This window comes from Podarcis gaigeae (assembly GCF_964106915.1).
Source record: "Podarcis gaigeae genome assembly, chromosome: 3".
Taxonomy (NCBI): Eukaryota; Metazoa; Chordata; class Lepidosauria; order Squamata; family Lacertidae; genus Podarcis; species Podarcis gaigeae.
In genome coordinates, this window is record NC_139680.1 from 116,786,188 (window position 1) to 116,809,647 (window position 23,460).

General features: G+C 46.0%; 2 long non-coding RNA genes across 2 annotated transcripts in view; one reads left to right on the forward strand and one right to left on the reverse strand.

Annotated features, from left to right (window-relative positions):
* LOC310842170 overlaps nt 1-16,510 on the reverse strand; it is a 36,837-nt gene extending 20,327 nt beyond the window's left edge. The window contains exons 1-2 of the long non-coding RNA XR_014562960.1: nt 16,078-16,510; nt 9,022-9,151 (exon numbers count right to left, since the gene is read on the reverse strand). This is a non-coding gene — a long non-coding RNA (uncharacterized lncRNA). The remainder of the gene's footprint in view (nt 1-9,021; nt 9,152-16,077) is intronic.
* Nucleotides 16,511-20,056: 3,546 nt separating this feature from the next.
* LOC310842145 lies at nt 20,057-21,802 on the forward strand. Its single transcript, XR_014562927.1, has 2 exons — nt 20,057-20,337; nt 21,626-21,802. It is a non-coding gene; the product is annotated as an uncharacterized lncRNA (long non-coding RNA).
* The last annotated feature ends 1,658 nt before the right edge of the window (nt 21,803-23,460 follow it).

Consider the following 23,460-nt stretch of genomic DNA (forward strand, 5'->3'; position numbering starts at 1 on the left):
TTCCAAGCAGTAAGCTGACCCAAAGGTGACTGACTGCTGACGCCATGACACTACTGGATCATGCAGTGCCAGCCAGCTCATTCCCAGTATTACTGGAGGTCCTGCCAGTGTGGCTATGTGAAAAGCGATGGTCTCCGTGTGCCTGGAAACCCTCATTCGCATTGGCGGGGTCTGGTGTGTCACTCCCCCCCCCCCAGAAGTTCCCTGCCAAGTTCCCAATCCCAAAGAAGGGCAGTGCCAAAGAATGCTCCAACCACAGCACAATTGCACACATTTCACATGCTAGCAAGGTTATGCTTAAAATTTTACAAGGAAGACTCAAGCAGTAGGTGGACCGAGAACTCCCAGAAGTGCAAGCTGGATTTAGAAGAGGCAGAGGAACCAGAGACCAAATTGCAAGCATGCACTGGATTATGGAGAAAGCTAGAGAGTTCCAGAAAGACATCTACTTTTGCTGCATTGACTATGCAAAAGCCTTTGACTGTGTTGACCACAGCAAACCATGGCAAGTTCTTAAAGAAATGGGAGTGCCTGATCACCTCATCTGTCTCCTGAGAAATCTCTATGTGGGACAAGAAGCTACAGTTAGAACTGGATATGGAACAACTGATTGGTTCAAAATTGGGAAAGGTGTACGGCAAGGCTATATATTGTCTCCCTGCTTATTTAACTTAAATGCAGAATTCATCATGTGAAAGGCTGGGCTGGATGAATCCCTAGCTGGAATTAAGATTGCCGGAAGAAATATCAACAACCTCAGATATGCAGATGACACAACCTTGATGGCAGAAAGTGAGGAGGAATTAAAGAACCTTTTAATGAGGGTGAAAGAGGAGAGCGCAAAATATGGTCTGAAGCTCAACATCAAAAAAACGAAGATCATGGCCACTGGGCCCATCACCTCCTGGCAAATAGAAGGGGAAGAAATGGAGGCAGTAAGAGATTTTACTTTCTTGGGCTCCATGATCACTGCAGATGGTGACAGCAGTCACGAAATTAAAAGACGCCTGCTCCTTGGGAGAAAGGCGATAGCAAACCTAGATAGCATCTTAAAAAGCAGAGACATCACCTTGCCAACAAAGGTCCGTATAGTTAAAGCCATGGTTTTCCCAGTAGTGATGTATGGAAGTAAGAGCTGGACCATAAAGAAGGCTGATCGCCGAATAATTGATGCTTTTGAATGATGGTGCTGGAGGAGACTCTTGAGAGTCCCATGGACTGCAAGAAGATCAAACGCATCCAATCTTAAGGATATTAGCCCTGAGTGCTCACTGGAAGGACAGATCGTGAAGCTGAGGCTCCAATACTTTGGCCACCTCATGAGAAGAGAAGACTCCCTGGAAAAGACCCTGCTGTTGGGAAAGATTGAGGGCAGAAGGAGAAGGGGGCAACTGAGGATGAGATGGTTGGACAGTGTTCTCGAAGCTACAAACATGAGTCTGACCACACTGCAGTAGACAGTGGAAGACAGAAGTGCCTGGCGTCCTCTGGTCCATGGGGTTATGAAGAGTCGGACATGACTAAATGACTAAAAACAATGTGTTTATAAAATGTACAGGAAAAAGAATAACTTCATGAAAATAGCATGAAAATATGGGTTATATTAGGGGAAATTGCATAGCAATGATGGGCATAATGGGGAAAATTCAGCATCACAGTGCATATTTCCCCTAATACACACACTTTTGTTGGCAATTTTGTCCAATATATACATTTTTATGCAAAGAATTCCCACTAAAGAGATTTCCACTAAAGAAACATCTCTAGTGAGAAAAGTGAGCTTCCTTTGCAAGACCACAGAAGAGCAAATGTACTCCTCTCCTTCTTCTGCCCCACAATTGACTGGCAGGTGTCACTCTGTCTTCTTCCTCTCCATCCCTTACCTGGGCAAGCCAGGAGCAGCAAAGAGAGAACTGCGAAGCACAGGTGAAGGATCTTCAGGGCTTCCTGACGTGGCAAAGCTGAATGCCAGCTTGTAGGCCAATTGGAGCCCCAAATGTTGCCAAGAGAGGGCAGGGAGGGAGAGGGAGATTAAATGATTGTAATTTCTTTGGGACGTTGTGTCTTAGGCTGACGTGGAAGAGAACATGGCCAAAATCACATGCCTCTCCCTTCATTCTGGCAGTCATAGCAGTTTTCACCGAAGTGAGATCCCAGTTACTGATCACAAACATTTTCATCCTAGAAGATGACCAAGTCCCCTTTCCCCTTCCCACCCCTGTTTCTGAAGCCGTTTCCCCTACCCGTCCAGCAACACTCAAGGCTGCAATCCTCCCTTAATTTACCTAGGCGCATGCCCCATGGAAACCAACAGGAGTTCCTTCTGAGTGGGCCTGTTTTAGGACTGCACTTTATGATGCCACAACCAGAGATGGCACTCCTGCCTAAACCACTGTCCATACAAATACTTTCCTTAAGTCACGTAAGCCAAGCAGGGTCCCAGGGAAGGCAGCAAGGCCACCAGGAGGAGAGGGCCAGGGATGTGCAGCCAGTCCTTTTGTCAAGGCAACGACCTTAAACATCTTGGAGGCCTTCTTGGCTGTGAGTCCAGGAAGCTCTTCTCCCTGCTCACAGGCCTTTTCCCACCTGGGTTGATTCAGCTCAGCTGCTAGTTACTCTGCAAAGTCCCAAAGCAAAAGTCTGCAACCTCAGATTCTTTTTTTTATTTATTTTAGTGAAGGCGTTTGGAACTGAATGTGGGACACTTGGAATATATGGGACCGAATCCTCAGCTATTCAAGCAAGGTGGGGTAAAGAAAATTGCAGTGAGCAAATGCCCAGCAGCTATTAAAGCTTCAGGATGGACAATTATATCGATCCTTTATCCAATGAGAAAAACAATGGATGAAACTGCATATTAATCTAAGCATGCAAATAAAGTGTGGTTTAAGGATTGGACCAAGAGGAACTTGCCAAACCTCACAGAGCAAAGCAATCAAAGACAAGACTGATCCCAGAGCCGGACAAGCCTTGAGGCAGGTGAGGATGTTGCTTCAGGTGGCAGAAGCCCCCAACCAGGCACAATGCCCATGGGTGCCCCTCCTGCCCTGCTGCTTCTGCCAGTGGAGGTGAAGCACCAGCATCATCAGCACTGATTTTGGGCTGCCATTTGGGGCAATACGGGAAGTGCCACCCTAGGCTGATTCTGCCATAGGTGTCTTTTGCAATGGACAAAGTATGAAAACAACTGGCTGTGCAACCAATTAAGCTTCCAATCAAAGGACGATGTATTCAGGGACCACTTAAGTAATTCATGCTTTGTGTAACTAATGGAACAGGTAGCTGGTACTCGCTGCTCTATCAAAATGATATTCTTTGTAATAAAAAGGTTGCATTAGAGATACTTTGTACTGCCAGTGGTTGTTTAATTAATGAAAAACATAATTAAGACAACTGTAAATCTTGCAGGCTGTGTAATGGATTTTAACAGCGGATAAATGCTATATTAATGGAGGTTACAGTGGTACTTTGGGTTACAAACAGTCCTGCTTACGAACGCTTGGGGTTATGAACTCCACAACCTCGGAAGTAAGTGTTCCAGGTTGCAAACTGTGCCCCGGGATATGAATGTGGTCTGAGAGCCAGTATGGTGTTGTGGTTAAGAGCAGTAGTCTCGTAATATGGGGAACCGAGTTCGCGTCTCCGCTCCTCCACATGCAGCTGCTGGGTGACCTTGGGCTAGTCACGCTTCTCTGAAGTCTCTCAGCCCCACTCACCTCACAGAGTGTTTGTTGTGGGGGGGGGGGAGGGAAAGGAGAATGTAAGCCGCTTTGAGACTCCTTCAGGTAGTGATAAAGCGGGATATCAAATCCAAACTCTTCTTCTTCTTCTTCTTCTTCTTTCCAGAGCCGCGGGAGACCTAGGTAGGGGATGCCCGGCTCGGGTTAGGAACACTTTGGGTTAAGAACTGGCTTCCAGAATGAATTAAGTTTATCACCTGAGGTTCCACTGTATACTGGAATCAAATAAATAATCATCAACTTGTACATACAATGTGGAAAACTTTAGGATGCTTGTCATGATTAACTATTGATTAGTCTGCATGTTTACAATGTCAGAAGTAGAGCTGGCAACTTTGTTTTGTTTTTTAAAAATAATTTTTATTCATTTTCCAAACAAATTTTATACAATCAACAAATTATTTTACACTCATTCTTCAATTTTTGACTTCCCTCAGTTTCTCTGTCAATCTTTCGTAAAATTTCTATTTATTGACGCATTTCTAAACATGATATTGCCTTTCCCAACTCCTTTTCCTCTTACTCTCTTTTTTGCAATATTTCTTACTATCTCACAGAGTCTCTTCAAAACCAACAAGCGTTGTCTGTACATCACATATATTTTTCAGATATTCTGTATATTTCCCCCAGTCCTCGATAAACTTTTGGTCTTTCTGATATCAAATCTTCCCAGTCAATTTGTCCAATTCTGCATATTCCGTCAATTTCCTTCTCCATTCTTCCACTGTTGGAATTTCTTCCTGTTTCCATCTTTGGGCCAGAAGTATCCTTGCGGCAGTCACTGCATATTGAAACATTTTACAGTCTCTCTTATTAATTTCATTTCCTACCATTCCTAATAAAAAGGCCTCTGGTTTTTTAACGAACGTATATTTCAACATCTTTTTCAATTCATTGTATATCATTTCCCATAAGTCTTTCACCCTTTTACATTCCCACCACATATGATAGAAAGTACCTTCTTTTTCTTTACATTTCCAACACTTATTGCATGTTTTATACATTTTGGCCAGTTTAACTGGCGTTATATACCATCTGTAGAACATTTTCATTACATTTTCTTTCAACGCAGTACATGCCGTAAATTTTAAACTTTCATTCCATAATTTCATCCAATCATCATACTGTATATTATAACCAAAGTCCCTTACCTCCACTTGGAATTTTGATTCTTTACCTTCATACCCACACATTTTACAATCTTTTTTAAACATTTCATTAATCTGAAAGTAATGTAACCAATCGTAAACAGATTCTTTCACGTCTTCATAAGTTTTCATTTTCCATTCCCCCCCTCCTCTCTTGTTACCAATTCTCCATATGTTATTCACCTCCCCCTCATATTAATTTTTTCCACACTCATCACTTCTAATGGTGAAATCCAATGGGGGAGTCTAGGTTCCAACAAGTTTTTATACCTCTCCCACACCTCTATCAATGATCTTTGGAAGATGTGGTTTTCGAAACCTTTGTGAATTTTTTTCTTCTCATACCATAGATAAGCATGCCAACCAAATCTGTTATCAAATCCTTCTAAATCTAACAGCTCTCCATTCTCTAATTTAATCCATTCCTTTATCCAACAGAGGCAAGATGCTTCATAATATAATTTCAAATATGGCAGGGCGAAGCCACCTCTTTCTTTTGCGTCTGTTAATAACTTAAACTGAATCCTTGGCTTCTTACCCTGTCAGATATATCTTGAAATTATTTTTTGCCATTCTTTAAAAATTGATGCCCCCTTGATTATCGGCAGTGATTGGGAAAGGAATAACATCTTGGGTAGCACACTCATTTTTATCGTAAATATTCTCCCCCAAAAGGACAATTTCAGTCTTCCCCACACCTCCAAATCCCTTTTTATTTGATTTCACATAGGTAAATAATTGTTTTGAAACAAATCAATGGTCTTGGGGGTTAACCATATTCCTAAATACTTCACTTTATTCACCACTTCTATCTCTGTCCTTCGTTGTATTTCCTCAATTAATTCTTGATTCATATTTTTAGCCATAATTTTCGTGTGTTTTTTTGTTGAGATAGAATCCTGCAACTTGTCCAAATTGTTCTATTTCTTCTAAGATTCTTTCAATACTTCCCACTGATTCTTCTACTGTCATTACCAAGTCATCCGCGAATGCTTTAACTTTGTATTCATTTTTCCCTGTAGACACCCCTTTTATATCTTCATTTTTTCTTATTGATTTTAGCAAAACTTCCAGCACCGTAATGAATAATAATGGTGACAGTGGGCATCCCTGCCTTGTACCCTTGGTTATTTTAATATCTTCTGTAGTATAGTTATTTACTATCAATTTCGCTTTCTGTTCTGTATATATTGCCTTTATCCCATTATAGAATTCCTTACCCACTTCCATATACTCCAGATTTTTTAATGGAACTTTTTAAAGTTCCATGATATATTATCGAAGGCCTTTTCAGCATCCACGAAAATTAAAATAGCTTGTTTTTTTGTTCCTGGCATTCAGATATTCCAATATATTTATTATGTTTCTTATATTATCTTTCATCTGTCTGCCAGGAAGAAAACCCGCTTGATCCTTATGTATAAAATTCTTGCAATACTTTTTTCATTCTCTTTGCTAATATACTCGCTGGCAACTTTGAGGGAATTTCTGGAGAAGAACCTGGCAAGAACTTTGAAGGAACCAGGTGGCGCTGTCCATAAAAAAGCAAAATACTGCTGAATTGAGGATGTGTCTGGACTATAAGAAGGTGAACAAAATAATGTTGACAAACTGCTATCTTCTACCACAGATTGGGGATTTGTTGGAAAGGATGAGGCCAGCGAAAGTCTTCAGAAAGTTGGATTTGAGGGGGGTGTAAAACTCAATTTGAATAAGAGAGGGAGATGAGTGGAAAACTATATTTTCCACCAGGTATGGCAGCTTCAAGTATTTTGTCATGCCCTTTGCATTCCAGCCAGGAGCAGCAACGTTCCAATATTTCATCAGCTACATACTCAGACTCCTGGTGGACTGTTTTGAATCAAGAACAGCATATACATCCTATGAAAGATGTGCTTCAGAGGTGGTGAGAACACTGGCTGTATGCCAAGTTGGAAAAATGACAGTTCCACGTTCAACAGTAGATTTCCCGACATTTCTCCCCCTGTTTGTTGATTCACCCTTAGAGTGGTGTGGTGGCTCCACTCTCAGCAGACCTCTGAATCTCTTTGTTGTTTAGGCTGATACACCTTTGCTTTCACCCTGTTTTACATCTTCCTGCTCCTCCTCACACTTCTCTCTCTTGGAGCTTTGCTCCATTTTGAGTGTTACACTTGCATTACGAATGTTATGCTGAGGACTGTCTTTTTTTCCTATTTATTTTGCCTTTTTGTTTTTGAGGCACTTTTTTGATTGATTGATTGATTGTGGGTTTGCAGTACATTGTTGATTGTTTTCACTTTATGGAACAATGGTCTCATTAGATAGTAACATTCATGTTAAATTGATGTTTTAGGAGTTGTTTTTAAAAGTCTGGAATGGATTGATCCATTTTGCATTAATTTCTATGGGAAAGCTCACCTTAGTTTTGGAACGCTTTGGTTTTGGAACGCACTTCCGGAACGGATTAAGTTTGAGAACCAAGGTACCACTGTATAGCCATTCAGCTAAGTACCCACCATTTACATCTTAAAAGAGTGAGCTCTGTTGCCATAGAGAGGAATGGATGTGCATTCTCTTATCTCACCCGACTGGATGCCATGGGATCCTAGGATGAAGAATTCTTCCTGGTAGGCACATGTGCATGCAATTATGCCTAATAAAGTGTAATGAGTGTGCTTTGTGGAGCTAGTTTCTGTAAAAGCCTGGGCTACTTCCCATCCTGTAATCCTGTGGCTGGAGGGGCCTAGAATCTATAAGAGGAAACTTCCAGATCTGGTCTGTTCAGTTTAATAACCCCAAAATTCAAAGACCTGTGAATTTGAAAAGATCTTCCACTTTTCAAAGGCATCTATCACTCCTCCAGTCTAAAACATAGAAATCAGCAACAAAAAGATAACAGTTAAGTCAGTTTCATAGCAAAGTGACCATGTTTGAGACACAAAAATACAAAGCAAGGCATGTTGGACAACAAGAAACATTTCATGATAATAAGCCATTGGGTAGGGATAGGTCTGTTTCAGTTTTTCATTTCCAGAAACTATGAATTACATAGATTCACCTTTCGATGAGAATTAAATGCAGTCTTTTGCCCATCCTTACCTTTGGGGGACTTTATTTCTAGGTACAATTAAATATGTCACAGAATAGTGAGTGAGCTTGCAAGGTCTTCAATATTCTCCTGCAGACTGGATGTTATGCATGGCAGGGATTTGTTGTCTTTGTGGCCCTGAGCAAGAGTTCTGGGCAAACAGGAAGCTTGCTCACTAGTTTGTGACAATGTTTTGAGAAACACGGGAGAACTGGCACCCTGGGGTTCATTCCGTCCAGTTGCTAATTTCTCTGTATGCACCCAAGACAAAAGTCCACTGCCTCAGGTTCTTTCTTTAAAAGATAAAACAATAATGAAGCTGCTTGGAATTGAAACTGGGAGATTTGCATGGAATGTATGGCATGTGAAACTGAGGTAATCTGAAATGGTGGAGGGCAGGACACCACACAGTATAAGTGCCCAACATCTGTTAAAGCTGCAGAATAGACATCCCTTAGGCACTGAGATAAACAATGGATGAAGCTGCACAACAAATTAAATGTCCCCATACGGTGTGGTTTAGGGATTTGTCAAAGGCGAACTTACACAAGCTCACAGGGCAAAGGGGCCAAAGACAGCTGGACCAGCCATGAGGCAGGTCAGGACCCTGCTTCTGGTGGCAGAAGCCCCTCAGACAACAAACCCATTGGTGCCCCTCCTGCCCCGCTGGTTCTGCCTGTGAGGACAGAACCCGGCACCATCTTGCTTAAAATGGGCAACAATGGTATTGCCGCTTCTGTGCCTGCAACCAACAGGGTATGGTGTGTGTCAGCGGCAGATCAGGCCATGGCAGGAGAAGCAGGTAGATGGGCTTAGGAGCTGTGCCGGCAGAATGACAAATCACCAATTAGCATTTTGCATCAAGCGACAAAATGGGATGTTCCACCCTTGGCTCATTCTGTCATAGGTATTTTTATTTTTATTTTTCCAATGGAGCAATTGAGCTTGCAGGCAAAGGATGATCAGTTTAGGGGACGCTGCATTGGGTACTTAAAATGATCAATCCAGAGGGTAATGGGAGAGGGGCAGGAGTTATAATTCTCATTTGGTCAGCTGAAATTACCTTCTGCAACAGTTAGGCAAAACGGAGCACCTTCCAATTCTTTCATAATTTCTGGCACAACGTCTACGGTAGCAAAAACCTCCGGCTTCACCGCATTCAATAGCATTGGTAGGTCCCTCATCCGCTGATCCTGTGCAAAGACAGAAACAAACATATGTGGGGAGAAGGAATTTAATTCACAACTGGATGAAAGAGAGGAACAACTCCACAGCCCTTTGAACAAGAGAGGCTCTGTGATGCTCTGGGTGCTGTGGCATCCCAACTCCAACCCCCCACCCCGCCAGTGGTCACTGGTGTTTACCACCCTTGCTACATTCACAAGAAGAAATGGTCAATCTGCCTATCCAGATATTTGCTCATGAGTGGAGGGTGTCAGTCTACGAAACACGACAGCAAGAAGTGAGGCACATATGGTGTCAGGGAACTGCCATCAGGGCCAGAGGGAGAGAGCGGGCTCCAGAGGGGTCCCAGAGAATGTCCCGGGATGGGGAGAGGCAGCCCATCTTCTGGGGAAGAGAATCAGTGTAGCACCAGTGGAGAAGGGGGGCAGATGGGGGAATCAACGAGGCGGTCCCATGACTCCTTGCCAGGGACCAGCGGGGAGAGTAAGGGTCCTCCGCTGCCTACACCCTCCTTGCACAGAAGGCTTCCGCGCAGGGAGAGTAGGAGGAGACTAGGCATCAAAGAGCTTCTTTGCTGGAAGAAGTTCAAGAAACGCCCACTGATGGATTCTGCCAGCGATTGAGACAGCCACAGGTGAGTGGCTGTCCAGACAGAAAAGGTTCACTCAGGCAACCCAGCCAGGTGTTGCACCGGTTTACGCACAAGCAACCCCTAGAACCATTACAGCAATCTGTCAATCCCTGACAATGCTTGTGCGCAGCCCTGGAGAGGCAGCACGATGAGCCAAACAGTGCCAGCCGGAGGGACAGAGCAAGAAGCCAGGGTGCGAGGTCTGGTCGAGAGGAACCGAGCCCTGGAGGCGCATGTCGCTACCCTGTCTGCGCAGCTGGAGGAGAGACGGGCTCAGGATGCACAGGTCAGAGCCACCCCGATAGGGAGGAAGGTCCCGGGGCTGGTACATAAGTTTGGTGTAAAGCCCCAGGACTACAATGCTTTCCAAACGGAAATTCAATACGCTTTGGATTTGCAGAAAAATGACTTTGCGGACGATGGGGAGAGGGTGGCTTACATTGTAGGACATCTGCAGGATGGGGCCCGCGAATGGATCAGGCCCCTAATGGCGACACAGAATGATGCATTGAAAGATCTTAAGAAATTCTACCAGGCGATGGACGCGATGTTCTCCAGCGAGGTGGAGCAATGCGTGACACGGAGGGAGCTTATGGGGTGCAAGCAGGGGGGCCTGTCCGTCAGAGACTACTGGTCGCGTTTTGCAATGTTAGTCCACAAGCTCGGGTGGGTTCTGGACTCTGAACCAATACAAATGTTGTTTGAGGTGGGTTTGGACCCTGGAGTGAAAGACGAGCTGTCCCAAGTGCCTCACCCGCGGTCGATGGATGAACTCACAAAGGCTGTGCTGGCGATCGGAGTACGCCAGGAAGCGTGGTCTCAGGAGAAGCGGGAGATAAGGGGAGAACGTTTCCATGGCAACCTCATTCCGGAGATGCCGAGGGAGCCCTCCCAGATGGTGGAGCCGATGGAAATTGATGGCCCGTACGTGCGCGAAGTTCCAAACGCCGGTGAAGGCCGGAAGAGGGAGGGGAAGGAGTGGAAAACTACCAAGAAGTGTTTCCTCTGTCAGCAACCGGGACATTTTGCAAAGGTCTGCCCTCAACGGAAAGCCTGGCAAGGCATGATGGAGACTACAGGCCATGACGAGAAGGGGGAGAAGGGGCCGGTGCAGGGAAACAACGCCTGGCTGCCAACCAGCGGGGGCAGCAGCCAGGCCAGCGACCAATAGAAGTGCCCCAGCCTGACCCACCCAGGGCAGCTATAGCCATAGAGGTGGTGCTAGAACTCCCAAATGGGCACCCCGTCAAAGTGGAGGGGCTGCTAGATTCTGGCAGCTCGTGTAATTTCTTCAGCAGAGACTTCGCTCTGGAGCATCAGCTCCACCTGTTGCCACTAGATTTTCCCTTGCAGGTGAACACCATCGATGGCAGGGAACTCCTGGGAGGGGAAGTGACACACCAGACACCACCAATGCGAATGAGTGTCTCCAGGCACACGGAAACCATAGCCTTTCATGTGGCCACGCTGGCAGGACCCCCAATAATACTGGGAATGAGCTGGCTGGCAATACATGACCCAGTAGTGTCATGGCATCAGCGGTCGGTCACCTTTGGGTCAGCTTACTGCTTAGAACACTGTCTGGGAGGGAAGGAACCAAGGATGACTCTAGCCAAGTTGGCTGGGGCGGCCCTGGAGCAAAAAAGGGAGGTGCCACCGCAATATACCGATTTGAAGGAGGCAGACAGACTGCCCCCCCCAGACCATTTGACTGCCAAATCAACCTGCTTCCAGGGGCTCAGTTACCGGTGGGTAAGCTGTATGCCATGTCCGACCGGGAGATGCAGGAGTTGCGGCGGTTTATTGACAAGAACCTGAAGAGGGGTTTCATAAGGGAATCCAAGGCGGTGGGGGGCAGTCCCGTGTTCTTTGTGGACAAAAAAGAGACTAACCAGCCCAGATTAGTTGTGGATTACAGGGCCGTAAACCTGGTGTCAGAACCCGTGACTTTCCCAATGCCCAGGATCGACGATATTTTGACACGTGTGAGGCGGGGAAAGATTTTTACCAAGCTGGACCTCAGGGGAGCATATAATCTGATTAGGATAAGGGAGGGGGACGAATAGAAAACGACGATGTTCACCACCCTGGGGGCTTTTGAGTACTTAGTCATGCCATTTGGATTACAATCGGGGTCCGCCTGCTTTCAAGCCTTCATGCACCATGTGTTGGGGCCCCTGCTGTACAAGAATTGCGTAGCCTTTTTGGATGACGTCTTGATCTATTCGGACAATGAAATGCAACACATCAGAGACGTCAGGGAGGTGCTACAGAGACTGAAGAAGCATCAGTTGTGGGTCAAGCTGGAAAAATGCCAATTCCACGCCAGGGAGGTTGAGTTCCTGGGGTACAGGTTGTCCGACAAAGGACTAGCCATGGATCCGAGCAAGGTGAAGGCAGTGCTGGAATGGAAAGCCCCCCAAAACAGAAAGGATGTGCAGAGGTTCCTAGGCTTCAGCAACTTCTACAGGAAGTTCATAAAGAACTTTGCTCACTTGACAGCGCCCATAACGGATTGTCTTAGTAGCAAAAAGAAGTTCACATGGACAGAGGATGCGCAGCAATCCTTTGAAAAGCTGAAGAAGGCGTTCGCCTCGTAGGAGCAGCTCCTGCACGTGGATCCAGAGAAGCCCATGAGACTGGAGAGGGATGCGTCCGACTACGCGGTTGGGGCAGCCTGGGGCCAAGCAGAACTGGAGGCCGTGTGCCTTTTTCTCTAGGAAGCTGAACAAGTCAGAGCAAAACTACACGGTGTATGACCGAGAATTGCTTGCGATCTATGCGGCATTTCGGCAATGGAGACATCTGTTGATAGGGGTGCGGCACAAAATCCAGGTCCGAACGGACCACAAGAACTTGGAATACTGGCGGACCGCATGAGTGCTCAACCAGAGACAGATCAGATGGTCCCAGGAGTTCGCCAAGTTCTTCGAGATTCGATACGTCCTGGGAGAGGAAAACGTAAGGGCAGGTGCTCTCTCCAGGAAACCGGAGTACATGGAAGTGAAGGGGCCAGCAGAAACCAGGCACGTGTTCCCCGAAGACCGGTGTGTGTGTGGAGGAACGTGGGTTGGGAAACGAGAACTGGCAGGGCTCACCAGAGACGATGAGTTTGCTCAGGCCAAGATTAGGGAACTCAGGGACGGAAAGGAAGACAATGGAGGGTTTGAGGAAAAGGAAGGGCTACTGTACTATAAGGGAGAGCTGTATGTACCAGGGGAGACTTTGAGGGGGAAGGTACTTAGGCAACTCCACGACAACCCAACAGCTGGGCACTTTGGACAGCACAAGACCATGCTACTTGTCACCAGGCAGTTCTGGTGGCCAAAGGTGAGGGAAGACGTACAAGAATATGTACGAGGGTGCGACCGATGCCAGAGGGCTAAGGGGGAAAGGGCGGCCCCCACAGAGTTACTGGAACCCCTACCTACACCGGGAAAGCCCTGGGAGGTGGTGTCCATTGATTTTATGACAGATCTGCCCAAGTCTAGGGGGAAGACAGCGGTCATGGTAGTAGTCGATCTACTGACGAAAATGTGCCATTTCGTAGCTTGCTCACATGCAGCAACGGCAGAGGAGACAGCCAGGCTGTTTGTGGATCACATTTTTAGACTACATGGAGCTCCCTTGAGGGTTATATTCGGATCGCGGGAAACAATTTACCTCCTGGTTCTGGAGGAAGCTCATGAGTTTGCTACAGGTCGAGGTGAGCTTCTTAACGGCGAGGCACCCAGAGACCAACAGACAAGCAGAAAGAGCAAACGGTATACTCCAGCAATACCTACGCTGCTATGTCAGCAAGAGACAGAACGACTGGGTAGAGAAATTAGCTTTGGCTGAATTTGCGTACAATAATGCTGAACACGTGTCCACGGGAATGAGCCCTTTCATGGCCAATTACGGGTGTCACCCCAGGGCCTTCCCCGGGTGGGGGGAGGAAGGATGGAGTGTACCCGTGGCTGAGCAATTTGTTGAGGAAATGGAGGCCTTGCACCAGCAACTCAGGTTGAACTTGGAGCGGGCCAAGGAAGTTTACAAGAGGCAGGTGGACAGGCACCATCAGGAGGGGGAGGCCATACGGGTGGGAGACCGGGTGTGGTTGTCATCCCAAGGGTTACCCCTAAAGGGAGGGTGCAAGAAGTTGCAGCCAAGGCGGCTGGGACCTTTTGAGGTAATACAGCAGGTAAACCCAGTGGCATTTAAGCTCATGTTGCCTGACAGCAAGAAGATACATCCGGTGTTCCATAGGTTCCTACTTTCAACTTACAGGGAGGGGCGGGAATTCCCGGGACAGGAGGGAGGGGTTACCACCCACCCGCGGGTAGAGGAGAGGGAACACTGTAACCAGGCCATGGAAATATTCGATTCAAGGTGGCGAGGTCGCCAGGTAGAGTACTTGGTAGCCTCGGAGGAAGAACCTAGGTCGAAAAACACGTGGGTCCCCGCTGAATCAATCAGTGACGGGTATATGGTGGAAGAATTCCACAGTTTGTTCCCAAATAAGCCAAAACCACTAGCTAGATTCTGGGAGGAAGAATTTAGACCCACAGACGATGAAGGGGACTTTGTGAGTTTTCCTGCCTCCGAAGAGGAGGGAGGGGAGGTTTCCGAGGGAGAGGAATCAGACTGGGAGGTTCAAACAGCGGGAAGAGATCCGAGCGGATGGGAGGCTGGTTTTGAATCCTCAGGAGATGATGACAGCTCCTTCAGGGGGTTCCCCGCATCGTCGGCCGAGGAGATAGAGGAGGTGGTATCGGAAAATCGTGCTGGGGTGGGGGTGGGGTCCTGGGGAGAAGGTGGATGTCAGGGAATTGCCATCAGGGCCGGAGGGAGAGAGCGAACTCCGGAGGGGTCCCAGAGAGTGTCCCGGGATGGGGAGAGGCAGTCCATTTTCTGGGGAAGAGAATCAGCGTAGCACCAGTTGAGAAAGGGGGCAGATGGGGGAATCGGCGAGGCAGTACCATGACTCCTTGTCAGGAACCAGCGGGGAGAGTAAGGGTCCTCTACTGCCTACACCCTTCTTGCGCAGAAGGCTTCCGCGCAGGGAGAGTAAGAGGAGACTAGGCATCAAAGAGCTTCTTTGCTGGAAGAAGTTCAAGAAACGCCCACTGACGGATTCTGCCAGCGACTGAGACAGCCACGGGTGAGTGGCTGTCCGGACAGAAAACGTTCCCTCAGGCAACCCAGCCAGGTGTTGCACCAGTTTACGCACGAGCAACCCCTAGAACGATTACACATGACTTATAAGTTATAGAGAAACTAAAGCCTGTAACTGAAGCCATCAGAGCCCCTAGGACTACCCAGAATAAAAGGCTCTATAGTACATCAAGAAAATTTTCCCACTAATTAGATACTATATACCCAAAATTTATTGGCAGACCTGTGGAAGAGACAAATCAAAATTTTATGTTGTAAAAAATATTCCATAAATCTGCATAGAATTCCATAAAATCTAACCAAACTGAGCAAAGAAGAGGCTACATTTGTTTTTCCTTACCAGTTTTACATGCGATGCCATTTTCCATATATTAAAAAAAAAGGTAAAGGACTGTTTTGACAGTTAAGTCCAGTTGCAGACAACTCTGGGGTTGTGCGCTCATCCTGCTTTACAGGCTGAGGGAGCCGGCGTTTGACCAGAGACAGCTTCCAGGTCATGTGGCCAGCATGACTAAGCTGTTTACCTTCCCACCAGAGCGGTACCTATTTATCAACTTGACTTTGATGTGCTTTCGAATTGCTAGGTTGGCAGGAGCTGCGACCGAGCAATGGGAGCTCACCCCGCTGTGGGATTTCAAACTGCCAACCTTCTGATTGCCAAGCCCAAGAGGCTCAGTGGTTTAAACCACAGGGCCACCCACATCCCTTTGCCCTTATATTAGTGTGCCATAATGAAGACAACATGTGAACATGAAAGCACAGCTATCCTCTGAAAGTCAGCTCTCCCTCCAAATAATGTGTTTAAAAAATGTACCTGAAAAAGGGTAATTTCATGACAATAGCATGAAAATATAGGTTATAACAGGGGAAATTACATAGCAGTTATGGGCATAATGGGGGAAATTCAGCAACACAGTGCATATTTTCCCTAGTAGACACACTTTGGTAGGCAATTTTGTCAGATACTGTATATACATTTTTATGCAAAGAATTCCCACTAAAGAGATTACCACTAAAGAAACATCTCTAGCAAGTAAAGGGAGCTTCCTTTGCAAGGCCACAGAAGAGCAACTGTACTCCTCTCCCTCTTCCACCCCATAATAGGCTGGCAGATGTCCCTCTGTCTTCTTCCTCTCCATCTCTTACCTGGGGAAGCCAGGAGCAGCAAAGAGAGAACAGCCAAGCCCAGGTGAAGGATCTTCATGGCTCAGGATGAATTGTGGTGGCAAAGCCGAATGCCGGCTTTTAAGCTAAATGGAGCCCCCAAGCTTGCCAAGAGAAGGCAGGTAGGGAGAAGAAGATTTCATAATTGTAATTTCTTTGGGACGTTGTGACTTAGGCTGACGTGGATGAGAACGTTGCCAAAATCACGTGCCTCTGCAAAGGCATTCGTGCATTCGGTCAGTCATAGCAGTTTCCACAGAAGTAAAATCACAAACATTCACATGTGCTGTATTCATGTTTCAGAGCGAGATAGCTTGAATCAAATGAAATATTTATGAGGAGCATGCGATGCCCCACATAGGCAGTGCTAGGGGGATGTATCCATCAAGTAAATGACTCACCCCTCACCTGTCCCCATGACATTGCTGGACCCTTGCAATTACCTGAAGGAAGGGGACTTTCACATGCTCGTCTCCTACAATGATTATTCTTAGTAGTAGCCCGTGCTCCCCCCCCCCCTAAAAAATGTTTAGGATTACTCTCATTTTCCTACTCATGTTGAAATACTGCTCCTCAAACTGGCCAAACTTAGATTCACAAAATGTTTAGGGGTATGTGTTACCCCTGCATCCCCCCAGGATATAGCACTGGTAGTAGTAATAGCTTCAAACAGTTCTTCCAGAAAAAAAAAAGAAAATTCAAGTCCACTGATTGAAGAGGTTGAGTGGAACATGCAGGGCAAGGAGATTTCAAAGGTGAAACGAAGGACTCTGCTTACTTGAAGGAAGGGCAATCTTCACATGGTCTCTTGTCCTTTTTCTCATTCTTGTAATCATCATCCTCATCCTTTTTCCTTTTTTAACTGGACTTAACTTTCAGGGGTCTTTTACATTTACCTTTTAGTCCTCAGCTATTCAAACAAGATGGAGGGGAGAAGATCACACTGAGCAAATGCCCAGCAGCTATTGAAGTTTGAGGATGGACTGTTATGGTGATCCCTTTCCCCTGAGATAAACAATAGAGGAAACTGCATATTAATCTAAACAATCAAATACGATGTGATTGAAGAATTCGATCCAGAGGAACTGGCAAAACCTCCCAGAGCAAAGCAACCAAAGACAGGGCTGATCCCAGAGCCTTGAGGCAGGTGAGGATGCTGCTTCAGGTGGCAGAAGCCCCCAACCAGGCACAATGCCCATGGGTGCCCCTCCTGCCCTGCTGCTTCTGCCAGTGGAGGAGAAGCACCAGCATCATCAGCACTGATTTTGGGCTGCCATTTGGGGCAATACGGGAAGTGCCGCCCTAGGCTGATTCTGCCATAGGTGTCTTTTGCAATGGACAAATTATGAAAACAACTGGCTGCACAACCAATTAAGCTTGCAATCAAAGGACGATGTATTCAGGGACCACTTAAGTAATTGATGCTTTGTGTAACTAATGGAACAGGTAGATGGTACTCGCTGCTCTATGAAAATGACATTCTGTGTAATAAAAAGGTTGCATTAGAGATACTTCCAGTGGTTGTTTAATTAATGAAAAACCTAATTAAGACAACTGTAAATCTGGCAGGCTGTATAATCAACCTACATAACGACTATAAGGAGTATTATTTTTGTTTTTTATGTTTCTGATGGAGTAGAATGGCTCTAAGACATGGAAGATGGAGGGTGGAGAGATGAGTTTGTAGCAATGAAGTTTTTCCATAATGGAGGATATAATAAAATTTTAATGGAAAACGCTAATGGATTTTAACAGTGGATTAATGCTATATTAAAGGAGGTTAAACTGGAATCAGATAAATGATCATCAGCTTGTAAAGAAACCTATGGTCATCTTGTTGTTTAGTCGTTTAGTCGTGTCCGACTCTTCGTGACCCCATGGACCAGAGCAGGACAGAAGAGTGAAGCAGCTTCAGAAACAGGGTTGGGAAGGGGGAAAGGGGGCTTAGTCATATTCTAGGGAGGAAAGGAGAAAGGGAAGGATTGGTTGGCCAATTATTATGGGGTGCAAAGTGGGACATGGCAGGTGGAGCAAACAGAGAAGCAGAGCCCCTCCTGTTTGTAAGTTGCTTTGAGTCTAGTTAGAAAAAGGTGTTTAAGAAATAGGATGATGATGATTGCAAGAATGAAAAGAAGGACAAGGGTGCATGTGAAGATCACCTTTCCCTCAAGTAAGCAAAGAGCCCATCATTTCACCTTTGAAATCTCCTTGCCCTGCATGTTCCACTCAACCTCTTCAATCAGTGGACTTGAATCCCTTTTTTTTTTTTTTTTTTGGAAGACCTGTTTGAAACTATTACTACTACCAGTGCTATTTCCTGGGGGGATGCAGGCGTGCGCATACCCCTAAACATTTTGTGAATCTAAGTTTGGCCAGATTGAGGAGCAGTATTTCAACATGAGTAGGAAAATGAGAGTAATCCTAAACATTTTTTTTTTTTGGGGGGGAGCACGGGCTACTACTAAGAATAATCATTGTAGGAGACGAGCATGTGAAAGTCCCCTTCCTTCAGTTAACCGCAAGGGTCCAGCAATGTGGTGGGAACAGGTGAGGGGTGAGTCATTTACCTGAGGGATACATCCCCCGGGCCCTGCCTATGTGAGGAATTGAATCCTCCTCATAAATGTTTCATTTGATTCAAGCTATTTCGCTCTGAAACATACATACAGCACCTCAGAATGTTTGCGATCTTCTGTGAAAACTGCTATGACTGACTGAATGCAGGAATGCCGTTCCAGGGGCACGTGATTTTGGCAACGTTCTCTTCCACGTCAGCCTAACCCACAATGTCCCAAAGAAATTACAATTATGGGAAGCCCAGCCCTCTCTTGGCAAACTTTGGGGCTCCATTTGGCTTAAAAGCTGGCTTTGCCTGGCTTTGCCACCACAATTCATCCTGAGCCATGAAGATCCTTCACCTGTGCTTCGCAGTTCTCTCTTTGCTGCTCCTGGCTTCCCCAGGTAAGGGATGGAGAGGAAGAAGACAGAGGGACACCTGCCAGCCTATTATGGGGTGGAAGAGGGAGAGGAGTACAGTGGCTGTTCTGTGGCCTTGCAAAGGAAGATCACTTTTCTTTCTAGAGACATTTCTTTAGTGGTAAATTTTGCATAAAAATGTATATATCAGACAAAATTGCCTACAAAGGTGCATCTATTAGGGGATATATGCACTGTGTTGCTGAATTTCCCCCATTATGCCCATAACTGCTATGCAATTTCCCCTATTATAACCTATATTTTCATGCTATTGTCATGAAATTACACTTTTTCAGGTACATTTTTTAAACACATTACTTGGAGGGAGAGCTGCCTTTCAAAGGAAGGTTGTGCTTTGATGTTCACATGTTGACTTCATTATGGCAGAGTAATATAAGGAAAAAGGGACGTGGGTGGCCCTCTGATTTAAACTACTGTGCCTCTTGGGCTTGCTGATCAGAACGTTGGCGGTTTGAATCCCCACGACGGGGTGAGCTCCTGTTGCTTGGTCCCTGCTCCTGCCAACCTAGCAGTTCAAAAGCACATCAAAGTGCTAGTAGATAAATAGCTACTGGTTGGAAGGTAAACGGCGTTTCTGTGTGCTGCTCTGCTTCACCAGAAGCAGCTTAGTCATGCTGGCCACGTGACCCGGAAGCTGTCTGTGGTCAAATGCCGGCTCCCAGAGTTGTCTGCAACTGGAATTAAATGGCATCGCATGTAAAACTGGTAAGGAAAACAAAAGCAGCCTCTTATTTTCTCAGTTTGGTTAGATTTTATGGAATTCTATGCAAATTTATGGAATACGTTTTAGAAAATAAAATTTTGATTTGTCTCTTCCACAGGTCTGCCAATAAATTTTGGGTATAAAGTTTCTAATTAGTGGGAAAAGTTTCTTGATGAGCAAATATCTGGATAAGCAAATTGACCATTTCTTCTTGTGAATGTAGCAAGGGGGTGAACAGGAGTGGCCAGTGGCAAGGGGTGGGGGTGGGGGGTAGGAGTTGGGATGCCACAGCACCCAGAGCGTCACAGAGCCACTCCTGTTCAAAGGGCTGTGGAGTTGTTCCTCTCTTTCATCCTATTGTGAATTAACTTCCTTCTCCCCACTTATGTTTGTTTCTCTCTTTGCACAGGATCTGCACAGGACCAGGAAACTAAGACTACTTTGCAATGCCATAGACTGCATGGTACTTGCTACCCTTTACGTTGTCCCGATGATTATAAAAGGATTGGAAGGTGTATTCCTAATTATGCCTGTTGCCAAAGGTAATTTCAGCTGACCAAAAGAGAATTACACCTCCTGCCCCTCTCCCATTACCCTCTGGATTGATCATTTTAAGTACCCAATGCAGCGTCCCCTAAACTGATCATCCTTTGCCTGCAAGCTCAATTGCTCCATTGGAAAAATAAAAATAAAAATACCTATGCCAGAATCAACCAAGGGTGGAACATCCCATTTTGCCGCTTGATGCAAAATGCTAATTGCTGCTTGGCCATTCTGCCGGCACGGCTCCTAAGCCCATCTACCTGCGCCTCCTGCCATGGCCTGATATGCCGCTGACACACACCATACCCTGTTGATTGTAGGCACAGAAGCGGCACTACCATTGTTGCCCATTTTAAGCAAGGTGGTGCCGAGTTTGTTCACCACAGGCAGAACCAGCGGGGCAGGAGGGGCACCAATGGGTTTATTGTCTGAGGGGCTTCTGCCACCAGAAGCAGGGTCCTCACCTGCCTCATGGCTGGTCTAGCTGTCTTTGGCCCCTTTGCCCTGTGAGCTTATGCCAGATCTCCTTTGCCAAATCCCTAAACCATACCGGATGGGCACATTTAACTTGTTGTGCAGCTTCATCCATTGTCTATCTCAGTGCCTAAGAGATGGCTATTCTGCAGCTTTAATAGATGCTGGGCACTTACTCTGTGTGGTGTCCTGCCCTCCACCATTTAAGATTACCTCAGTTTCACATGCCATACATTCCATGCAAATCTCCCACTTTCAACTCCAAGCAGCTTCATTCTTATTTTATCTTTTAAAGAAAGAACCTGAGGCAGTGGACTTTTGTCTTGGGTGCATACAGAGAAATTAGCAACTGTACGGAATGAACCCCAGGGTGCCAGTTCTGCCGTGTTTCTCAAAACACTCTCACAAAATGGGGTGCAAGCTTCCTGTTTCCCCAGAACTCTTCCTCAGGGCCACAAAGACAAGAAATCCCTGCCGTGCATATCATCCAGTCTGCAGGAGAATATTGGAGACCTTGAAAGCTCCCTCACTATTCTGTGACATATTTAATTGTACCTAGAAAAGAAAATCCCTCAGGGGTAAGGATGGGCAATAGATTGGATTCAATTCTCATCGAAAGGTGAATCTATGTAATTCATAGTTACTGGAAATGAAAAACTGAAACAGACCTATCCCTACCCAATGGCTTATTATCATGAAATGTTTCTTGTTGTCCAACATGCCTTGCTTTGTATTTTCGTGTCTCAAACATGGTCACTTCGCTATGAAACTGAGTTAACTGTTGTCTTTTTGTTGCTGGTTTCTATGTTTTAGACAGGAGGAGTGATAGATGCCTTTGAAAAGTGGAAGATGCTCCCTCTCTTTGAGAGCCGCTGGATCCCGCTTGATCCCCAGCTAGGGACTTCTTCTCCAAAGCATCCAGATTGAAAAAGCAACATTTTCAAGGCTCACGTGAGCTTGTGCCTTTCAATAAAAGCAGATCTAAAAGCCCCTTTCCCTCTGTTTTTCATTTCTAAGCATGAGTGTTCTTGCTAGTGAAGCTGAAATGGCACCTTACGTCCATGAGACGGAGGTGTCAGCAGTGGCGTAGCATGGGGGTGCAGGGGGGGGCGGCCGCACCGGGCACAACATCTGGGGGTTAGGGTTAGGGGGTACAAATCCACGGGTTAGGGGGCACAAATTACTTGCCTTGCCCCGGGTGCTGACAACCCACGCTATGCCACTGGGTGTCCGCAGGCATGGTTGTGGAGAGGCCCAAAAGATCATTAGAAAGGATGACTATAAGGGGGTGAGGATCCCCCAAAACAGTCTAGTGAGCAGGACTGGGCCACAATGTGGAAAATGAAGAGTGACAAAATATGGAGGGTGGAATGAGAGGGAGAAGAAGTTCAGTTTTGCTTCTATTTAAATGGTAACCAACCTGAGATGCACTCTTTTAAAAAGTTTGCCAGTTGAAATATAGTCATTCTTCAAAATCCACAGGTCTCTGAATTTTGGGATTATTGAACTGACCAAACCAGGTCTGGAAGGCCTAACCCCTCCCTCCACAAAATTGCAGGTTGGGAAGTGAGGCAATCACACAGGGTCCCGGACACAGGGTTTCACCATCTATTGATCCCTGTGCCACCACTTTATTTCTCGCTGCCACCACCCAGACCCTACCTGGTACAATACTGAGTCCAGTCTGGGTTAAATTGGGACATAAAGTTGTGTTGATTTATTGCAATTTAACAAGCATGTGGTTTCATACCTGCTCTCACTCACTAAACCACTTCTCAGATATTTACTTGTCTTTCTAACTCCTAACTGTTCCTGACTCAGCTTATTTCGCTACACTAATTCAACCTACCCACAGACTATCCCAATTGACTCCCACTGCAACCAACCACCCCACTCCCAACAAACTCCTCCCTTCGCCCCTCCCAGAGCTGGTTTTGTAGTCCCTCTGACTCCACCCCCCTGGGTTCTGATTGGGTAACCTGCTTAACTATTTCACCTCCAGCACTCTCATATGTTAACGTCACAGGAAGTAGCCCAGGCTTTTGCAGAAATTAGCTCCACCTAGCCCACTCATTATAGTATATTAGGCATAATTGCATGCACATGTGCCTACCAGGAATAAGTCTTCATCCTAGGATCCCATGGCACCCAGTCTGGTGAGATAAGAGAATGCTAATAATAATAATAATAATAATAATAATAATAATAATAATAATTTATTATTTATACCCTGCCAATCTGGCTGGGTTTCCCCAGCCACTCTGGGCGGCTTCCAACAGATTATTAAAAAACAATAACCTATTAAACATTAAAAACTTCCCTAAACAAGGCTGCCTTCAGATGCCTTCTAAAAGTCTGGTATTTGTTTTCCTCTTTGATATTTGATGGGAGGGCGTTCCACAGGGCAGGTGCCACTACCGAGAAGGCTCTCCGCCTGATTCCCTGTAACTTGACTTCTCACAACGAGGGAACCGTATGAATGCCCTCAGCACTGGACCTCAGTGTCTGGGCAGAATGATGGGGGTGGAGATGCCCCTTCAGGTATACTGGACCGAGGCCGTTTAGGGCTCTAAAGGTCAGCACCAGCACTTTGAATTGTGCTCGGAAACGTACTGGGAGCCAATGTAGATCATTCAAGACTGGTGTTA